The sequence below is a fragment of the Macrotis lagotis genome, chromosome X (genome assembly GCF_037893015.1).
Source record: "Macrotis lagotis isolate mMagLag1 chromosome X, bilby.v1.9.chrom.fasta, whole genome shotgun sequence".
Taxonomy (NCBI): domain Eukaryota; kingdom Metazoa; phylum Chordata; class Mammalia; order Peramelemorphia; family Peramelidae; genus Macrotis; species Macrotis lagotis.
This window is the reverse complement of record NC_133666.1, coordinates 385,558,799-385,568,395: the sequence shown is the minus strand read 5'-3', so window position 1 is coordinate 385,568,395 and position 9,597 is coordinate 385,558,799.

The window sequence follows — 9,597 nt, the reverse complement described above, 5'->3', positions numbered from 1 at the left end:
TAACATCCAACACACATAAACACATCCCATGTAAAAAATGTGACTCAAAAAAAAAAATGTGACTCATTTCTCCTCTACTTAATCTCCTCCTAAGCCTTTCTCCCTATACAGTGGACTAACTCTGCATACTATTTCTGGTTAATTTGAGAAGATATAAAGAGAAAATAGATTTCTGTGAATTAAAAAAATGCATGTGGAGTGGGCTACAGCTGTGAAATATTTCATGAATTAGTTTTTGTATTATCAATTTTTCTTACTAGATCTGTAAGGAAGTAAGAGTAATATCTGCAAATATATTATTGTAAAAAAAAGGAAATATTGACTAAAATTTTGAAAAGAGAGAAAACAATCTTTATTCCTGAGATCATAGATGTTAACATACTTCCAAAAGGGAAAACACCTTATAATTATGTAATGATAGATCAAATCCCAGTGAATTTATGTTTCTGCTGAGTTAGGAATTGTTTAGATATAAAGTAGACCCTTTTAGAAACAAAATCCCAAAGTAGGAACAAGAGATAACTAGATATTCCTGTTTTATACAGGTACACAGACAGTAAAAATAGAATGAAGCTTTTGAGAAGATGTTTGTCCTCTTTTTGGTGCAAGAGTTAGTTGATGCTATTCTAATGCTTCTAAAACTCCTTGATCTCTGAGGACAGGTCTTCTACCTTCACCTGTGTACAGCACAAGTACTCTGTGTCAGAGCAAATCCTTTCATGAGCTGCTAGGATTCATATTCCCTTTCTCAACTCTTTTGGCCTAGGCTGGTTCCCTGATTGTGAGCATATGCTATAACTTATCAGCACTAAAAAATCACCTGATGAAACAATCTCCAGATGATGAATTTATCCAAGATTAATGAGGCTGGTTTCAAGATGATTGTGTTCATCCTCCGCTGACTAGTCTTTGAGGACTTAGTATTGACTACAGGAGAGGGTATAAAAGCTGTATCTTTGGATCCATCCAAACCAGCCTTCTTGCGGTTGCTCACATTGAGCTCACCATCTCTAATCTCCATGACTTTGCACAATCTTTCACTATTCCCTGAAACATTCCCTCTCCTTCCTTTCATCTCTTAGAATTTAGTGTCCTTCAAAGCTCAATTTGAAGACTATCTCCTTCATACTTTCCCCACAGTTTACTCTGCACTCCACCAAAATAATGTTCATTTGAGTTTTGTTTTTATTTTCTGTGGACATGTCATTTCACTCCCAACTGAATGTGAGTTCCAGACTATATCCAAAGCCTTATAGTACAGCTCCAGGATTCACTGATCACTAGTCAGTTTTATGCAATACTTCTTTGGCATCTATCAAGAGGACTCTTTTCCCAGGATCCTTCTTTCATTGTCTAATCATAAAATATCCCTAAACTGAACCCACTTTGAAGCACCACGCATCTTAAACATTTTGACCTCTGAATCTATTTAGCAACCTGGGTTCAGAAATATAATATAAAGATCTGCTCTCCTGTGTCCCAATTTTGTTTCTCTTTTTTCCTGCTTCGTCCACCTTTTCTAGGCATCTTTATACCTATTTCCCTTTTTATGATCTACACCCTGTTTCCATACCCCTAACCACAAAAGAATATTTACCAAGATTATCACCCAAGGGAAAAGAGAACTCCTATATCCACCAATACATTAGAGTATGGAAATTAGAAATGAGAATAAAAGAAAACAGTTCCAGACTAGGCAGGTTTAGATTTTCTAAGCTTCCAGTCTTAGTGTTATTGGCCCTTGTCCATGATTATCCCTACATTTAATTCATCTGGGATCACTTTTTCTTTCAAACAGGGATCTATGACTAGACTATAGGGGATTTTTGAACCAGAATAGGGAAAAATTAATCTTTATTTTCACTCATCTCTAATGAAATTTAGCAGTTATGAATTATTAGAAAAATTTCTTAGATGGATGACTTTATGGTTCAATGTATAAAGCACTGTCCCTGGAGCTTAAAGGATCTAAAATTAATCTAGCCTCAAACACTTACTAGTTGTCTGGCACCAGGTATTTCAGTTAACCCTGATATCCTCAAAGATTTATTCTCAGAAGGAATCTAAAGGCTTTACTAGACTGCCAAAATGGTCTATAACCCCCACCCTTGCCTCCCCAACCCTCAAGATTTAGAATTCCTTCTACAGGGAAGAATAAGACATAAACTCAAAAGATGACAAAAATGTAAAAACAGCTGCAAGCAAAGCTTCAAAGTAAAAGGTTAACCCAGTAGCTTCTAATGAAATCAAATGGTTTCTAATGGGCCCAAGCCCAACCAAAATTCCTGGAAGAGAACTGATGCTGAGAGAGATGGGCAAAACTGGAAAAACATTGTACACACTAACAGCAACATGGGGGTGATAATCAAACCTGATATACTCGCTCATTCCATCAGTGCAACAATCAGTGACAAATTGGGGCTGTCTGTGATGGAGAATACCATCTGTATCCAGAGAAAGAACTGTGGAGTTTGAACAAAAACCAAGGACTATTACCTTTAATTAAAAAAAAAAACTGTTATCTTTTTGTCTGATCTTACTATCTCTTTTACTTTATGTTTCTTCCTTAAGATATGATTTCTCTCTCATCACATTCAATTTGGATCAATGCATATCATGGAAACAATGTAATGACTAGCAAATTGCCTTCTGTGGAGGGGGTGGGTAGAGGGAAGTAAGATTGGGGGAAAAATTGTGAAACTCAAAATAAATAAAATCTTTAAAAAAAATTCCTGGGAGAGTTAAAGAAAGAGATGAATGGCACAGGAAAAAAACTAGATTTAGAAATGAGTGATGCAATAAAATTATGGAAAGGATTTATGGTAAAAAAAAGAGGCACAAAATTATTGAAGAAAATATCTTAAAAAACCAGAATTGACCTAATGAAAAAAGAGGTCCAATGTTCACTGAAGGAAATAATTTCTTAAAAACTAGAATCAGGTAAATAGAAGTTAAAGAGTCCATGAGACATCAAGAATCAATTAAGTAAAAAGAATGAAAAAATAGAAGAAATATTTCATTGGAAAAACAACTGGTTTCGAAAATTGACCAAATAGAAATAATTGAAGAATTATCAGACTACTTGAAAGCCCATGATAAAAAAAAATAGTCTATACATTATGACACTGCAAGAAAAACTCCCCTGTTATCTTAGATCCAGATAATAAAAATAGAAATTGAAAGAATTAATTGATCATCTGAAAGAGATCCTAAAATGAGAACCACCAGGAGTATTATAGTTAAATTCCAGAGCTCTCAGTTCAAGGTGAAAATATTGCACATTCAAAAAGAAACAATTCAAAAATTGTTCAAATTTCATCTGATTAAGACTGTCCATTTTACTTCTGGTGATCCTCTATTACTTGTTTGGTCATAAATTCTTCCCTTATGCATAGATCTGACAGATATATTTTTCCATGCTCTATTTTACTTCACATGTCAAGTTTTATGTCTAAATTTCTTACTAATTTTGACTTATTTTGGCAAATATATGAGATATCTGCCCAAGCCTAATTTCTCCTTGACTCTTTTCCAGTTTTTCAGCAATAATAAAAGATTTAGTGGTTTCTGCATTAAAGAATCAGAGAACTTAGAGTATGATATTCCAGTAGGCAAAGAAGATAAGCATCAAAAATAATCTATGCAGAAAAATTGAGTTTTCCCCCTTCAAGGGAAAAATTTGATATTAAATGAAATAGAGAACTTTCAAGCATTCCTTATGAAAAGACCAAAACTAAATAGAAAATCTGATATTCAAACACAAGGCTCAAGAGAAGCATAAACATGAAAAAAATCATAAGGGATTTAATAATTCAGAAGTTGTATTTAATTTTGAACTTTGAGTAGAAGCAACTAAGTGGAATTGTAGTTAAAGTGGAATTGTAGTTAAAGAGTCAAGAACACGACTCCAATTCTTACCTCAGGCATTTACCATCTCAAGTCACTTACTCTCTATCTACCTCAGTTTTTTCATGTACAAATACGGCAATATTTGTAAAGAGTCTAGCACATAGTAGATTTTTAATAAATGCCATATAACACAGATGACTAATAAATGATTATCTTAATACTTTCATTCATCCACCATATTCAGTCAGTTACCACATCTTTTCAATTCTATCTCCTCAACATCTCCCACATTTTTCTCTTCTCCATTCATATCCCAACCTAGTTCTGGACTTGAAGAACTAGCATCTGAACTACTGCAGTAGAGTCCTATTTGTTTCCTTACAGTTTGTCTTATCTCCAATCTGTTTTAACTTTGCTAACAAACTAATAATCTTTACTCACAAATCTGCCTATGTCCCTATGTTCAAGAAGCTCCACTTCTGTGTCTTTAAAATTCTATATAGGCTCCAGTCTGGCTCTCCAGGCTACATAAAAAAGTTACTTCCCCTTTCTCACATTCTAAATTCCACTGAAATTGGTCAACTTGTTCTCCATACTGTAGCATTCCATTTGCCTTACATTGGGCTGTCCCCAATGCCTGGAATGTTTTCCTTCCTCATTTCTGTCTGTCAGAGACAATCATTTAACTGTTTATAGACTTTACTTCCCTTTAAGCTCAGCTGAAGTGCCACCACCTACAAGAAACCTTTCCTGATTTCTCCATTTAGTAGTAGCCCCTTTTTAAATTCGTTTTTCATAGATCTAGTAACTTATCTGTGAACATGTCTCCCACAATAGCATATTAGCTCCTTGAAGGCAGGGATTGTCTCATTTTGGTTTTTTTCCCCCATTGTGCCTAGCTTATTGTTTAAATACTCAAGAAATGTTGATTGAGTTGAATTGGTGATGAATAATAGCAGGAAATAAAAATTTTGTGAAATTTCTAGAATCCTTTTATATCATCCCACCCCACCCCAACATGGGCAATATTGTTGGTGAATCACTGAGATACAAAAAGCCATTATTGCTGCCTTGATCAGACTGGCTAAGCCTTTCAACAATGGATCATTGTAATAAAATTGCTATTACTATTAACAATGTTCTGGTTCTGTTCCCTTTGCATCAGTTCATGCAAATCTTCTAAGGTTTTTTTTTCTTAAATCAACTTGTTCATCATTTCTTATAACACAGTAGTATTCCTTTATAATAAAAACTTGTTCAGTTTTTTCCCAATTTCCCAATTTCCCAAATTCTATGCCACCACAAAAAAATGCTGCTCTAAATATTTTTGTCCAAATAGATCCTTCCCTCACCCCTTTTTAAAAATTTCTTCATGACAAAGGCCTAGGAGTGTTACTGCTGGATCAATGGGCATGCACAGGTTGATTGCTCTTGGGTCATACTTCTAAATTTTCCTCAGAATGATGGGTATCTATTCACAACTTTATCAACAGAACATTAGTGTCCCAGTTTCTCCTCATCCACTCCAATATTTCCCTTTTCTGTTATATTAACCAATCTTATAAATATGAGATTGTTTTAATTTACATTTCTGTAATCAATAGTGATTTACAGTATAGATAACTTGATTTCTTCATCTGAAAACTGCTTGTTCCTATCCTTTGATCATTTATGAACTGGTGAAAGTCCTTTCTTTTTCCAAATTTGATTTGGATCCTTGCACTTTTGAGAAATGAGTCCTTTATCAGAGAAATTTGCTGTAAAACATTTTCTCTCACTTTCCTACTTTCCTTCTAATTTTGACTACATTGGTTTTTTAATTTTTTTTAATTTAATCTGATTAAGATTGATCATTTTACTTCCAGTGATCCTCTATTACTTGTTTGGTCATAAACTCTTCCCTTATGCATAGATCTGACAGATACATTTCCCCATGCTATCCTATTTTACTTCACATGCCACCTTTTATGTCTAAATTACTTACTGATTTAAACCTTATTTGGGTAAATGTACGAGATACTTGCCCCCCAAAACTTTGCTTTTTTGGGTCTATCAAACAGATTACTCCATTTACTATGGTGAATTGTGTACCAATCATTTTCACTGATCCACTACTCTATTTTTCAGTCAGTTCCAGGCTGTTTCATAATTCCTACTTTGTAATATCGTTTGAAATCCACCTTTTTATTCAGCGATTCTCCTGATGTTCTTTTATTCTCATTTTTTCCCAATTCAATAAACTTATTTCTCTGATAGCTTGCTTGGTATGACATTGATTAAGTAAATTCACTTGTATAGATTTTTTTTATTATATTGATATGGTCTACCCATGAGCAATTGGTAGTTTTCCAATGTTTAAGAACTGTATTTGAGTGAAAGGTGATTTGTAATTGTGCCCATTTGGTCTGAGGATTTGTCTTGACAGGTAGATTCATAAATATTTTATGTTATCTATAGTTTTTAATAGAATTTCTTTTTTGTTTTCAGCTCTTATTCTGGATTTTATGGTAATATACAAAAATACTGATCATTTATGTGAATTTATTTCTTATCTGGCAACTTTGCAAAAGTTGTTACTATTACTTTTTACCTGATTTTGTAGGGATCTTTAAGTATATATAGCATATGATCTGCAAAAAAAAATATCATTTTCTTTCCTCATTGCCTTTTATATTTTTTCTTATCTTATTGAAACATCCAGCATTTCTAAGGCAATATTAAATTATAGTGTTGATAATGTTCATTCTTCTTGGGAAGTCATCTACTTTATTCTCATTACATATAATGCTTGCTCTTATGTTTTAGACAGAGACTACTTACCATTTTGAGAAAGGTTTCACTGATTTCAATGCTTTCTAATATTTTTAATTGTAAGTGGTATTTTATTTTTTCAAAAGATTCTTCTACATCTATTGAGATAATCATTTGATTTTTGTTGTTTTTGTTACTGATGTGATCAATTATGGTGATAGTTTTCCTAATATTGAACCAGATCTGCATTCCTGGTATAAATCCCACATGGTCACATGATCTGTTACATATTGCTGTAATTTTTGCATCAATATTCATTTGGAAAATTCAATTTCATTTTCTTTCTGTTTTTGCTCTCCTAGGTTAGGTAGCAAAATATTTATGTTTATAAATGGAATATGGTAGAACTCATTTTCTACCTATTCTTTCAAAGACTTTAAAAAGTATTAGGATTAATTGTTCCTTAAATGTTTGGTTGAATTCACTTGTAAATCCATCTAGTTCTGGATTTTTCTCTCAGGGAGCTCAATTTCTTTTTCTATTATGATCATTTAAATATCCTAATTTTTTCTATTAATTTGAACAATTTATATATATTTGCATAAATAATCATGTTTCACTTCCAGTGTCAATTTTACTGGAATATAATTAAGAAAACTAACAATAGTTGCTTTAATTTCATCTTTATTTGAGACACATTCACCCTTTTAATTTTTGATGTTGGTAATTTGTTTTTTAAATCAAATTAACCAATCTTCTGTTTGTTTTGTTTCATAAAACTACATTAGTTTTATTAGTGCGGTGTTTTTTTTTTATTTCAGTATTAATCTCCTGATTTTCAGGATTTCCATTTGGCTGTTTAATTGGGGGGTTTAAATTTGTTCTTTTTCTAGATTTCTTATTTTAGTTGCCTAATTCATTGATCTGCTCTTTCTACCTTTGATTGATGTATGTATTTAGAGATAAATTCTCTAAGTACTGTTTTGACTGCATACCACAAATTTTGGTATATTATTCTCATTGCTATCATTCTCTTCAGTGAAATTATCGTTTCTATTTGTTCTTTAACCCACTAATTCTTTAGGATTAGATTATTTATTTTCCAATTAATTCTAAATTATACTTCCATGACCCTTTATTAGAAATTTTATTGTATTATTGTCTGAAAAAGATGCATTTTATATCTGTTCCTCTGCATTTAGTTGATTTTTAATGCCCTAATATGTGGTTAATTTTCATGAAGGTGCCATATATAGCTAAGAAAATATATATTCCTTTCTATTATCATTCAATTTTCCTCCAAAGATAAATCACATCTAAAATTTCTGAAATTCTATTCATCTCCTTAACTTTTCTTATTTTATGGTTAATAGACTTCTGTAAGGGGAATGTTGAAGTTCCCCCACTAGTTTTACTAGTTCCTCCACTTGTAGTGTTTTACTATCTCTTTCCTTCTCTAACTAAAACTTTTCCTCTAAGAAATCAAGTCTTAGGGGCAGCTAGGTGGCGCAGTGGATAGATCACCAGCCCTGGAGTCAGGAGTACCTGAGTTCAAATCCGGCCTCAGATACTTAACAATTACCTAGTTGTGTGGCCTTGGGCAAGCTACTTAACCCCATTGCCTTGCAACCCCCCCCCAAAAAAAAAAGAAATCAAGTCTTCCTGACTGCATCTCATTGTTCTATCCGCTATACTACCTCACTGCCTCTTCTAGTAAATTATTGTTTAGTGAGTTTATTGTTGTACAAGTCTAGTTTAAATGAGATCACATCAATTTGCAGTCACTTGTAGGCATGGTGGAATTTGTAAAGAATGAAAATTGATAGCATAAGGGATTTATGGGCACAGGATAAATATAAGAAACTATTTTGCCATTTGGTATATATATGTTTAGTTTTGCTATTACTTCATTCCTTATGCTATCTTTTAGATTGATGTGGTCTCATTTATCACTTTTAATTGAATCTGTTTTTGCCTTAGCTTTGTCTGAGATCATGATTGCTGCATGTGCTTTTTTACTCCAGCAAAAGCATTATAGATTCTGCTTCAGTCTTTTATTTTAACTCATGTGTAAATGTGAAAAAGGGGGGAGAGAGAGAGAGAGAGAGAGAGAGAGAGAGAGAGAGAGAGATTAACATGACAAAATCAGAAGCCAATAACTACAGATGAACTTTTCTGGGTATTTGACTATTTAAGAAAAAAGAGATAAAAGATAGCTTGAAGAAATGGTGTATATCCAATGAAGAATTTTTAAGGTTAAGAGTCACAGGGGTCTATTTATATGATCTAGGGGATAATAAAAGATGTAAGATGAGATGGTAGAAGGGAAACTCTTTGAGGAGATGAGACCATGAGCTCAAGAGCAAAGGTAGAAGATGTGGCCCTGGTAAGAAAGACTATCTTTTTTCTTTAGTGACTGAAATACTAGGAAAAGACAAAGGGGTTTGATATAGAATTTTGGAGTCATAGATTATAGGAGCCTCTATTTTCTTGCAGCAGGACATAAGATTTGACATATTGAGGAAACAATCAAGGTTGTACTATTGTCACTATATGAAATATAATCTATAAAGGAAAAATAAATGTGGAACAAATATTTATAAAGCACCTACTTTATGTCAGACAAGGTGTTAAATATAACAAATATAATCTAATTTGTTCATAACAACCCTGGAAGGTAAATACTATCATTATATTCTCTTTATAGTTGAGAAACTGAAGCAGACAGAAAGTGACTTGTTCAGGATCACAGTGTCTGAAGCAAAATCTGAAATAAAGTCTTCCTGACTCCATCTCATTGTTCTATCCACTATACTACCTCGCTGCCTCTTCTAGTAAAATTATTGTTGTTTTGCAGTAAGAGTCTAGTTTAAATTAAGATCACATCAGTTTGCAGTCACTTGTAGGCATGGTGGGATTTGTAAAGAATGAAAATTGATAGGATAAGGGATTTGGGACAGAGTATAAATACTTCATTTATCAATCACTGGATCAATA